Source organism: Nerophis ophidion, linkage group LG15 (assembly GCF_033978795.1).
Source record: "Nerophis ophidion isolate RoL-2023_Sa linkage group LG15, RoL_Noph_v1.0, whole genome shotgun sequence".
Lineage (NCBI taxonomy): Eukaryota > Metazoa > Chordata > Actinopteri > Syngnathiformes > Syngnathidae > Nerophis > Nerophis ophidion.
This window is the reverse complement of record NC_084625.1, coordinates 42,900,621-42,914,084: the sequence shown is the minus strand read 5'-3', so window position 1 is coordinate 42,914,084 and position 13,464 is coordinate 42,900,621.

Sequence of the window (13,464 nt, the reverse complement as noted above, 5' to 3'; positions counted from 1 at the left end):
TGATAATTGTGATTTGTTATATATTGTATATATTTGTTTATATTATACTTGCAGCCGAGTGTGAAGCGACTGGGTTGGGAATCAGCACCTCAAAGTCCGAGTCCATGGTTCTCGCCCGGAAAAGGGTGGAGTGCCATCTCCAGGTTGGGGAGGAGATCTTGTTCCAAGTGGAGGAAATTTAAGTACCTAGGAGTCTTGTTCACAAGTGAGGGAAAAGTGGATCGTGAGATCGGTTTGGCATCTTCAGTAAGGCGGACGCTTTATTGATCCGTTGTGGTGAAGAAGGAGCTGAGCCGGAAGGCAAAGCTCTCAATTTACCAGTCGATCTGCGTTCCCATCAGCTTTGGGTCATGACCAAAAGTACAAGATCACTTGGTACAAACGGCCGAAATGAGTTTCCTCCGCCGGGTGGCGGGGCTCTCCCTTAGAGATAGGGTGAGGAGCTCAAAGCGGTTTCGCTGCTCCTCCACATCGAGAGGAGCCAGATGAGTGGGTTCGGGCATCTGGTCAGGATGCCGCCCGGACACCTCCCTAGGGAGGTGTTTCCGGCATGTCCGACTGGCAGGAGGCCAGGGGGGAATCCCAGGACACGTTGGGAAGACTATGTCTCCCGGCTGGCCTGGGAACGCTTCGGGATCCCCCAGGAGGAGCTGGATGAAGTGGCTGGGGAGAGGGAAGTCTGGGCTTCCCTGCTTAGGCTGCTGCCCCCGTGACCCAAGAAGATGGATGGATGGATTATATACTGTATATATAATATGTAAATATTACATACATGTTATATTTTATATTGGCACTATGGTACATTTTGAGTCTACTTTATACCTGCATTATCCTTTTCCATCCTTTGTAACTGAGATACTGTGTGGAACAATTTCCCAATAGTTTGTCTAAGTAAAAGTAAATAGTCATCAAAATAATTACTTGAGTAAATGGTTTGTACTTGTATGGCGCTTTTTAAGGAGCCCAAAGCGCTTTGACAGTTTTTCCGCATTCGCCCATTCACACACTGATGGTGGGAGCTGCCATGCAAGGCGCTCACCAGGACCCACCAGGAGTGAAGTGTCTTGCCCAAGGACACAACGGACGTGACTAGGATGGTAGAAGGTGGGGATTGAACCAGCAACCCTCAGATTGCTGGCACAGCCACTCTCCCAACTACGCCACGCCGTCCCCTGAGTAAGAGTAAGTCATGCGTGAAAAAAATAATTAAGTATTGAGTAACTTGTGAGTAATTTCTGATATATTTAATAGCTATTTTAATGTTTTTTAGACTACAACTGTAGTGTATGTGTGTAAAACATTCGTAAACAATTTACTGCAAGATGTTTTTTCTAGTTAGAAGTGGAATTCTTCTAGACTAAAGTTGAACGTTGCTCCTGACAGTTTGAAAGTAATCATTGAAGATTTGTGCTGCCTTGTCTGATTTCATGTCACATTTTACAGTCAATTAGTGCGTCTGCCTCACAATATGAAGGTCCTAGTAGTCCTGAGTTCAATCACGGGCTCAGGATCTTTCTGTGTGGAGTTTGCATGTTCTCCCCATGAATGCGTGGGTTCCCTCCGGGTACTCCGGCTTCCTCCCACTTCCAAAAACATGCACCTGGGGATAGGTTGATTGGCAACACTAAATTGGCCCTAGTGTGTGAATTTTGTCTGTCTATCTGTGATGAGGTGCCGACATGTCCAGGGTGTACTCCACCTTCCGCCCGAATGCACCCCCCCCGTGACCCCAAAAGGGACAAGCGGCAGAAAATGGATGGATAAAGTGTGACACACCTGACACAGAGTTTGAGAGTAATCATTGAAGATGTGTGCTGCCTTGTCTGACGTCATGTCACGTTTTAGTCAGTACGTCTTTTTTATGTACTAATTTATACCACAAATGCAGTCCTCCCCAAGGTTTCTCTTCGTCATTCACATCGACGTCCCACTGGGGTGAGTTTTCCCTTGCCCTTATGTGGGCTCTGCACCGCGGATGTCTTTGTGGCCTGTGCAGCACTTTGAGACATTTGTGATTTAGGGCAATATAAATGAACATTGATGGATTGATTGATTGATTGAAATTAGTCCAATTTGGCAAATGATCAAGCTTCTATTTTCTCAGCTCCATGTGAAGTTATTTTGATAGTCTTATCTCTAATGTGACTGATGGCCATACGCAGTGTGCTTCTCGTACACTAGGGGGCGATTGTGGCCACTTCAGCTTTTTTATCCATGTTAGCTGTAAATGCAGTAGAAGAAGAGAATGCTACATGCTACCAAGCTGGCGCCAATAACTATCAAAGCTCTGGATATAACAGATAAGTACAACTTTCCACTGCTTTGTGGTGTTATTGTTAATGTTTTACTGTGTTTAAATGACACTTGTAGTTGTTGGGATCATTAGAGACATAGGAAAAAAAAATGCTATTTAGTCAGCTGTTTAAAGGTCTACTGAAATGAGATTTTCTTATTTAAACGGCGATAGCAGGTCCATTCTATGTGTCATACTTGATCATTTCGCGATATTGCCATATTTTTGCTGAAAGGATTTAGAAGAGAACATCGACGATAAAGTTCACAACTTTTGGTCGCTAATAAAAAGCCTTGCCTGTACCGGAAGTAGCAGACGATGTGCGCGTGACATCACGGGTTGTGAAGATCCTCACATTGTTTACAATCATGGCCACCAGCAGCGAAAGCAATTCGAACCGAGAAAGCGACGATTTCCCCATTAATTTGAGCGAGATGAAAGATTCGTGGATGAGGAAAGTGAGAGTGAAGGACTAGAAAAAAAAAAAAGACGAGGGCAGTGGTAGCGGTTCAGATGTTATAAGACACATTTACTAGGATAATTCTCGAAAATCCCTTATCTGCTTATTGTGTTACTAGTGTTTTAGTGAGATTATATAGTCGTACCTGAAAGTTGGAGGGGTGTGGCTACGGGTGTGGTGACCGCCAGTGTCTCCGAGAGAAGCCACGTTTCTCGGCGAGGCAATGCAGCCGGGCTGAGATTTTTTTTTTTTCCCTCCACGGAGTAAGCATCCGCAGGTCCGTGGCGGCCGGTGGGAGGAAGCAAAAGAGTCCACAGCTGCAGGAGGAACGACGCAAACTCTCCGCTCATGTCTACGGTAAGAGCCGAATGTAAACAAGGAAACACCGGCTGTGCTTGTGTTGCTAAAGGCAGCTACAATACACCGCTTCCCACCTACATCTTTCTTCTTTGACGTCTCCATTATTAATTCAACGAATTGCACAAGATGTCCAGAATACTGTGTAATTATGCGATTAGCAGACTACTTATAGCTGGGATCGGGCTGGAAAAAAATGTCCGCTACAATCCGAGACATTACGCGCACGCGTCATTATACCCACGTTTCCAAAAGGATACTTTGCGCGAAATTTAAAATTGCAATTTAGTAAACTAAAAAGGTCTTATTGGCATGTGTTGCAATGTTAATATTTCATCATTGATATATAAACTATCAGACTGCGTGGTCGGTAGTAGTGGGTTTCAGTAGGCCTTTAGGAGGTTTTTGTTTAGCGTCCCTCTCAAACAGCCGGAATGTTGGTGTCATGTCACGTAATTTGATTATCTTCTTTGGGAATGTTCTGACAATTATTAAACAAGTATGTTTCTATTTTACCATATACTTGTGAATGTTGTCTGTCTATCTGTGTTGGCCCTGCGATGAGGTGGCGACTTGTCCAGGGTGTACACTGCCTTCCGCCCGATTGTAGCTGAGATAGGCGCCAGCGCCCCCCGCGACCCCGAAAGGGAATAAGCGGTAGAAAATGGATGGATAGATATACTTTAAAATGCTGACCTTTTTTCAGCTTCTACAGCTCTACTTTGTGTTTGTTTGGCGCGATTAGTCCCTCATCACCAGCTTGTCATTCGAATGTAAGGCTGCGTTTGATTGGTGGGATTAATTTCGAATTTTTATACATCAGGGGTGTCCAAAGTGCGGACCGGGGGCCATTTGCGGCACGCAGCTAATCGTTTACCGGCCCGCCACACATTCTGCAAAAATTGCAAAATTGATAGCAATGCAAAAATAAAAAACATTTAAAAAAAGTGGAATGAGGTGAAATCTAATGAGAAAAAGCGGCAATGTTGACACAAAGCTGCCATGCAGGCCGTTTTTTTTCCTTTTGTCTTTATTTCCTTTTTTTCCATTGCTCAAAAAAAAAAAAAAGGACAAAAAAATATGTTATTATTACTTAAAATTATCACTTTAAAATGTTTTATGTGGAAAAAATATTGCATATGTTGTGTGGTTGCCATACAAAAACATCAAAGTTTGGACAAAAGAGCATAAAACAAACAAAATAATAGTTCAAATTTAAAATCGACGGATATATCAGAAGTTGATCTTGAAATTTAAGTGTTAAAAGTAAAAAAAAAATAAAAAATCATAAAAATGCATCACTTTATGAGTAAGGAACCTTTTGGATATCAAATATATTTTATTTAACTTTTCACTGTGATTACTCAAAAATATTAAATAATTAAAAGCAATGGTGTCCTGCATTACTGATCTTTGAGGGCTTTAATTGCTAAATAAAGGAGCTCTCCTGAAGGAATCAATAAAGTACTATCTATCTATCTATTTATCTATCTATCTATCTATCTATCTATCTATCTATCTAAATACTGCATATTTCAGTTTTACTATAAAAAGCAAAGTTGTCTTTGACAGAAAAGGCATAAAACCTTATTTGTTTTACTTTATATCAACCTCAAGTTGATAAAAAGATTTACTGTAAGCATTAAATAAAATAAAAAAATAGTAATTTGACTTATTTTTAACATTTAATTACTGAAACCCTCTATGCTCCCGAGGAGCCCTAAGGATTAAAAAAAAAAATCCATATATTTTGTTATGGTTTGAAAATGAAAAATATCAAAATGTCCCCCACATGCTTAAATTTTACCGTGTGCGGCCCTCTGTGGAAAAAGTTTGGACACCCCTTGTATACAGTATCAACAGTGATGGGCCGCCGGCAAAGCCTTCTCTGCTGACCTAACATAACCACAAATCATGATCAGAATTAAAGGTAAAATATTTTTTTAACTGACTTTCCCTAAATATCTAAAATTATTCATATTCTCTTCATGTCATATTATGCTCCTTCCAGTGCTAAGAGTTTTTATCCAATCAAAATTCATGCTGTACCAAATATGCCTGAGGCGCTGTAAGTGAACGGGGACATACAGTTGATAGACAGTTGCGATCAGCCAATCAGATCACAAGTTGTTTTCAGTAAGGCCTTCTAGATGGCCTAAAGTTAAAGTACCAATGATTGTCACACACTCACTAGGTGTGGCGAAATTTGTACTTTGCTTTTGACCCATTCCCTTGTTCACCCACTGGGACGCAACAGCGTGAGTCGTGAGCAGCAGTGGTGGCCACGCCCGGGAATCATTTTTGGTGATTTAACCCCCAATTCCAACCTTTGATGCTGAATGCCAAGCAGGGAGGTAATGGGTCCCATTTTCGGGACTATAAGGCACACTTAAAATCCTTTTTTTCCCCTCAAAACTCGACAGTGCGCCTTACAACCCAGTGCGCCTAATGTACGGAATAATTCTGGTTTTGCTTCCCGACCTCAAAGCTATTTTATTTGGTACATGGTGAAATGATAAGTGTGACCAGTAGATGGCAGTCACACACAAGAGATACATGTAGACTGCAATATGACACAAGTAAACAACAGAAACATTTTCCATGTTCCATTAGAAATATAGGACTTTACACACCGTGCTCAAAAATCTATCAAAATATTTTAGTATGACTTTGGTAAGCTCTGAAGCCGCACCGCTTGATGGATTGTACTGTGCTTCAATGTACGAGTATTATTATGGTGTGTGCATAAGGTAAGACATATTACAGTATATGGCGTATTGTTTCGCAATATTATGCTAAAGCATTTCTTACTTTCTGGTACCTGCTGACCTGTATTTGGGATCTGCATCAGTCCTGAAAAATTGCGCACATCCGCTTTTGTAGTCCCTGCCTACGCCGTAGTTGGTAAGTTTCTTCTTATGGGACATTCATCTTCCGCTGTTGCCATTTCTAATATAAAGTAGTGTAAAGTTCTTACTTATATGAGCCATGAAAGCGCTAAAACATACGTAGTGAGCTTACATTATTCACCCAAGGAACTTTAGTTATTAGAGCATGGGTGTCAAATGTACGGCACTCGGGCCGGATGAGGCCCGCCAACAGGTTTTATCTGGCCCGCGGGATGACTTTGCTAAGTATAAAAATGAGCCAAAATTTTTGAATGGAAGAAAGTGCTTTTCTAAATGTGTCCACTAGATGTCGCAATAGCAATTATTTGTATTGTTGTATATGTTACATATGTAAAAAAAAACAAAAAAAACCCACGTTTGTGCACCAGTCGAGGGAAATTAGCAAACTACATAAATAACATCCTGTAATTAGATTTTGGTATTATTTTTTTATCTTAATAGATTGAAAATGAGCACCAATGAGTTGACTGATGAACATTATCACATAATTTATTCAGGAAGTACAAATAGCGACAATTAAAAATATAATACTATTAACCGCAACATGTAGGTGTAACTGTAAAAAAAAAATAACAATATGATTTGTACATTCTCAAAATGTGCTTGTTCTATTTTTAAACAAAAAAAAAAATCTGAAGTTGTCTTTATTTTTAAGTTATCGTGCTGTGATTTTACCAGTCCGGCCCCCGCTTGGGAGTAGATTTTTCTCCATTTGGCCCCCTATCTAAAATGAGTTTGACACCCCTGCATTAGAGTGTTCCTGTCGGACGGTTTTTCATGGGACACATTTCCGGCGGATGAGGAGATGCTGCTCTGTTATCGATTTAAGTAAAGTCTGAATGTCATTAAAACGGCTAGCTCCATCTTTTGACACTTTTTCCACTCCTGTCCTTGCACACTACACCGCTACAACAAAGATGACGGGTAGAAGACGCTGCCGAAGATGAGCCACGTAAATAAGACCGCCCACAAAACGGCGCATCCGTAAAACGACTGTCAGAAAACGGCTTGAAGATGATCTGTAAAACATCATCCATGCAACATTTTGACCAAAGAAACACCATTACATGTTATGTAGACCACAAGGAATTGTTTTACATTTAGAAATAAGAATATGACTCTTTTAATGCGCCCTATAATCCGGTGCGCCTTATATATGGAAAAAGATCGAAAATAGACCATCAGCAGTGCGCTCTATAATAATCGAGTTATGAGTTAATTTCAACAAAAAGTATTTGAATTACTTACTAACTTACCACATCATAAATTATTTACTAGCAAAAATACATATTGTGTTAGTGTTTTGAAAAACCTTCAGTTATCTGGTGTGTACTTGTTTGGAGCACATTTTTAAGTGTCGCATCTGTGACTTTGAGTCAGCCACCAAAAGTGACGTCAGCGGGTGAGAGTGAAGTCAGCTGTTTGCTGAGAGTTACACTCCGGGTAGTCACTGACATGACTTGTGTTTGACATCTCCCACTGAATGTGATCTCCAAGTCTTGTCCGTGTTAGTTCATGAAGACTTTGAACGTGCTTCGGTGGCCTTGAGTCTTCTTATGTAACGATATAAACATTTCATACCACGTTATTGATGAGCGTGCCTCAAAGTACTTATGCACACACTGAGATCCTGCTAACCAAGTTTTATTTCGAAAATTAAACAAATACACATACAAAATACTTTTCAAATACAACTTTGTTTATTAAGCACTTTCATGCATAGGCAAGTGGCAAACACAAAATGCTGTACAAAAAAAAAGTAGAAGAAGAGAAGAAAACACAGTTACACGCAGCACTAATGAAAATAAAGTCAAAACCAAACAAGGCATGACACTGAGGATTTGAGGAAAAACGCAACCTTTGAGGCGTCAACACTGGAGAAGAATGACGCCATCTTAACATTTTTTTTTTTTTATAAAACATACATGTATGCATGTATGTAGTACATCCACTCTTGTGGAAGCACTACCAGTCTGTGGTTGCCAGTGTTCTGGTTGTTCTCACCCTAAGAAGGACAGCTCCAGAATGGAGAAACTGATCAGGCGGGCCGGTTCTACGATCGGAATAAAACTGGACTACCTGGTGACGTTGGCAGAGAAAAGGACTGTGGAAAAACTAGTGAGCATCCTGGATGATGCCAGTCACCCTCTGCATAGCGTTATCAGTAGCCAGAGGAGCCTGTTCAGTGCTAGACTGCTTTATCCCAAGTGCAGGACTAATAGACTCAAAAACTCCTTTGTCCCACACACCATTAGACTGTACAACTCCTCTCTGGGGCAGGGGGGTGGACAGTAACAAGCTACATGTAGCAAAGCTACATAGCTTAACTGCATTTTCCAGTAGCTTGGCAGTAGCTTAGCTACTTTTTTAACGAGTACTGTACTTTTCTGACTATAAGGTGCACTTAAAATCCTTTCATTTTCTCAAAACTCGACAGTGCGCCTAATGTACGGAATAATTCTGGTTGTGCTTACCGACCTCAAAGCTATTTTATTTGGTACACAGTGAAATGATAAGTGTGACCAGTAGATGGCAGTCACACATAATAGATACGGTTAGACTGCAATATGATGGCAGTCACACATAAGAGATACGTATATGTTCCTTTGAAAATATAGAACATTACACACGGTGTTCAAAAATCTATCAAAATGTTTTAGTACGACTTTAGTAAGCTATGAACCTGCACCGTTTGATTGATTGTACTGTGCTTCAACATAGGAGTATTATTATGGTGTGTGTATAAGGTAAGACGTATCATCTGGCGTTTTGTTTGGCAATATTATGCAAAATCCACTTTTCTTACCTTCTGGTACCTGCTGATCTGTATTTGGGATCTGTAAAAGTCCTAAAAAATGGATTGATTGATTGAAACTTTTATTAGTAGATTGCACAGTACAGTACATATTACGTACAATTGACCACTAAATGGTAACACCCGAATAAGTTTTTCAACTCGTTTAAGTTGTGGTCCATGTAAATCAATTCATGGTACATGAATGAAATCTATTCATGGTAGATTGACTATGGCGTCCGCGCCGACGCCATAGTCAATAAGCTTCTTCTTTTTCTATATCTTCCTGTTACCAAATATGGCTTGCATTCGGTTATGTGTAGGTGTAAAAGCCGCATATTATGTGACTGTTTGTATGGAGGAAAAGCGGACTTGATGACAGATGCCTTTATGGCACTTCCCCAATCTGGTTGTCCGGGTGGAAATCAGGAGTTAATCGGGAGAATGGTTGCCCGGGGAGATTTTCGGGAGGGGCACTGAAATTTGGGACTCTCCCGGAAAAATCGGGAGGGTTGGTAAGTATGCCACAAGGAAGTGTTTTACATTTAGAAAAAAATGAAAAATGCGTGCTATTATCCGGTGTACCTTTTGTATGAAAATAGACCTGACTAGACCCGCTCATCGGCAGTGCGTCTTATAATTGGGTATGCCCTATGGTCCGGACAATACGGTAGCTTTCCTTGTATTAATGAATGAATGGATGGATTTATTTATTCCGTCAGACAGACATATATATAGCAACACTTCATCACTCTTTGTAATTTGACAGACATGCAACGCCACCCACCGAAAAGGGATACGGAAAAAAAGCAAGAATGCTTATCCATGTCCCGCCCCTAATTTACAATCAACTTATATTTTGGTTATATCCATGCAACCATCCATTTTTCTACCGCTTTTCCCTTTTGGGGTAGTGGGGGGTGCCGGAGCCTATTTCAGCTGCATTCGGGCGGAAGGCGGTGTACACCCTGGACAAGTCGCCACCTCATCGCAGGGCCAACACAGATAGACAGACAACATTCACACTCACATTCACACTCTAGAACCCATTTGGTGTTGCCAATCAACCTATCCCCAGGTGCATGTTTTTGGAGGGGCCTGGAAGCCGGAGTACCTGGAGGGAGCCCACGTAGTCACGGGGAGAACATGTTGGTTATATATGTTGGTTATTAGGGGGGGGCTTCATGGTGGCAGAGGGGTTAGTGCGTCTGCCTCACAATACGAAGGTCCTGAGTAGTCCTGGGTTCAATCCCGGGCTTGGGATCTTTCTGTGTGGAGTTTGCATGTTCTCCCCGTGACTCCGTGAGTTCCCTCCGGGTACTCCGGCTTCCTCCCACTTCCATAAAACATGCACCTGGGGATAAGTTGATTGGCAACACTAAATTGACCCTAGTGTGTGAATGTGAGTGCGAGTGTTGTCTGTCTATCTGTGTTGGCCCTGCGATGAGGTGGCGACTTGTCCAGGGTGTACCCCGCCTTCCGCCCGATTGTAGCTGAGATAGGCGCCAGCGACCTCAAAGGGAATAAGCGGTAGGAAATGGATGGATGGATGGTTATTAGGGGTGTGGGAAAAAAATCAATTCGAATTTGAATCGCGACTCAGAATCGATTCTCGTGTTAAAAAAAAAAAAAGATTTTTTTTATTAATTTTTTTTTAATCAATCCAACAAAACAATACACAGAAATTGAAAGAAAACACAAACACGACACAGAACAAACCAAAAGTTGTGAAACAAAAATGAATATTATCAACAACAGTATCAATATTAGTTATAATTTCAGCATAGCAGTGATTAAAAATCCCTCTTTGACATTATCATTAGACATTTATAAAAATAATAAAAAAGAACAATAGTGTCACAGTGGCATACACTTGCATCGCATCTCATAAGCTTGACAACACACTGTGTCCAATATTTTCACAAAGATAAAAAAGGTCATATTTTTGGTTCATTTAATAGTTGAAACAAATTTACATTATTGCAATCAGTTGATAAAACATTGTCCTTTACAATTATAAAAGCTTTTTACAAAAATATACTACTCTGCTAGCATGTCAGCAGACTGGGGTAGATCCTGCTGAAATCCTATGTATTGAATGAATAGAGAATCCTTTTGAATCGGGAAAAAAATTGTTTTTGAATCGAGAATCGTGTTGAATTAAAAAAAAAAAATTGATTTTTAATCGAATCGTGACCCGAAGAATCAATAGTGAATCGAATCGTGGGACACCCAAAGATTCGCAGCCCTATTGGTTATATAGTACAAGTTTCAACAGCAAATTTGATGGATACATGAAAATTTCAGAATAAGTATAACATATGATAATGACAAGGCGGTATATACCGTATTTTCCGGACGTTAAGTCGCAGTTTTTTTCATAGTTTGGCCGGGGGTGCGACTTATACTCAGGAGCGACTTATGTGTGAAATTATTAACAAATTACCGTAAAATATAAAATAATATTATTCAGGTAATTCACGTAAGAGACTAGACGTATAAGATTTCATCGGATTTAGCAATTAGAAGTGACAGATTGTTTGGTAAACGTATAGCATGTTTTATATGTTATAGTAATTTGAATGACTCTTACCATAATATGTTACGTTAACATACGCATAAATAACCAACTTCTCAGTTGGTTATTTATGCGTCATATAACGTACACTTATTCAGCCTGTTGTTCACTATTCTTTATTTATTTTAAATTGCCTTTCAAATGTCTAATCTTGGTCAGAATCAGAATCAGAATAGTTTTTATTGCCATTGTTTGAGAACGGGTTCACAAACTAGGAATTTTTCATGGTGCGATCCTGCAACATAGAAGACATATAAGACATAATAGGTAATAAGATGAGCTGTAAGTGACCTATCAGATCTTGTTCTTGTTCATCTGTCTGATGGCATAGGGGAAAAAACTGTTCAGGTGGCGGGAGGTGTGGGTCTGGATGGACCGTAGTCTCCTGCCTGAGGTCCATCCATGGTGTTGGGTTTTATCAAATAAATTTCCCCAAAAATGCGACTTATACTGTATATGTTTTTTTCCTTTTTTATTATGCATTTTCGGCAGGTGCAACTTATACTCCGGAGCGACTTATACTTCGAAAAATACGGTATACACCAATGTGAATATATTTTGTCTGATTCATTGATTATTCTTGTTGTTTCTTAGTCTACATGATGTCCAATTCATGTTTCTTCTCGTGTTATCTTGCGCAGATTCATGAACCAATTTTCCATGTCGTCATTTATGTCCACGTGATCTTACCTTAGCTACGTTCAGACTTCGTTTCGCTTACATCAAAGCTACAAGCTACAACGAGAGAGAATGGACTGCGAATCCGGGCCCAAAAAAATATGGAGAAAATACAATAACCTGGATGAACGAGAACATCTATTCATACATTACCATGAATTGATTAACGTGGACCCCGACTTAAAACAAGTTGAAAAACTTATTCGGGTGTTACCATTTAGTGGTCAATTGTACGGAATATGTACTGTACTGTGCAATCTACTAATAAAAGTTTCAATCATTTAAACAAAGACTGTATTATGCTGATAGTATATATTTGTACCATGAATTGATTAACGTGGACCCCTACTTAATCAAGTTGAAAAACTTATTTGGGTCTTACCATTTAGTGGTCAATTGTACGAAATATGTACTGTACTGTGCAATCTACTAATAACGGTTTAAATCAATCAAAAAAAAACAGAAAATCTATGATGATTGGTTTGTGATGGTGTGATGAGTCACAATTGGCTTCGGTTAGAGCGAAACAATACCGACTGGCCAGTCAGAGGCAAGATAATGCCAGCACTTTAAAAGCTCTCTCCCGGTTGTAGTTAGTCCAGAACGCGGCAGCACGACTTTTAACAGGGGCCAGGAAACGCCAGCATATAACCCCAATTCTTCAGAGTTTGCACTGGCTCCCTGTTCATTTTAGAATTGATTTTAAAACATTGATGTGTGTTTTAAAATCTTTACATGGACTGGCACCTCAATATATCTCGGACCTCATCCAAATTTACATTCCTGCGCGCGCTCTGAGGTCCGAGAGCCAGTTCCAGCTCGTGGTGCCCAAGACCAGACTTAAGACCAGGGGAGACAGGGCCTTCTCTGTGGTCGGCCCTAAGCTCTGGAACACTCTGCCCCTCCATGTTCAAACTGCTTCCACAGTGGAGTGTTTTAAGTCTCGTCTTAAGACCCACTTTTATTCTTTGGCTTTTAACACTACGTGAGTTGTGTGGTCCTCTGTCCTCTGTTGTCCTCTGTGTTTTTTCTACACTTTGATTTCTATTTTACTGTTTTAATTGATTTTACCCTTTAAAATAGTTTTTAATCATATTTGTTTTTATATTGTTTTTATTGGTTTTATATTTATTTATTTATTGTTTTTATTCAGTAATTGGTGGAGCATAATATATATATATATATATATATATATATATATATATATATATATATATATATATATATATATATATATATATACTTTTTTATTTTATTTTATTATTATTTTTTGTTTACAATTGTTTTTAACATGGCTGTGCAGCACTTTGGAAACGTTATTGTTGTTTAAATGTGCTATATAAATAAAGTGGATTGGATTGGATTGAAGATAAGTCCAGAGTTTGACTCAAAAAG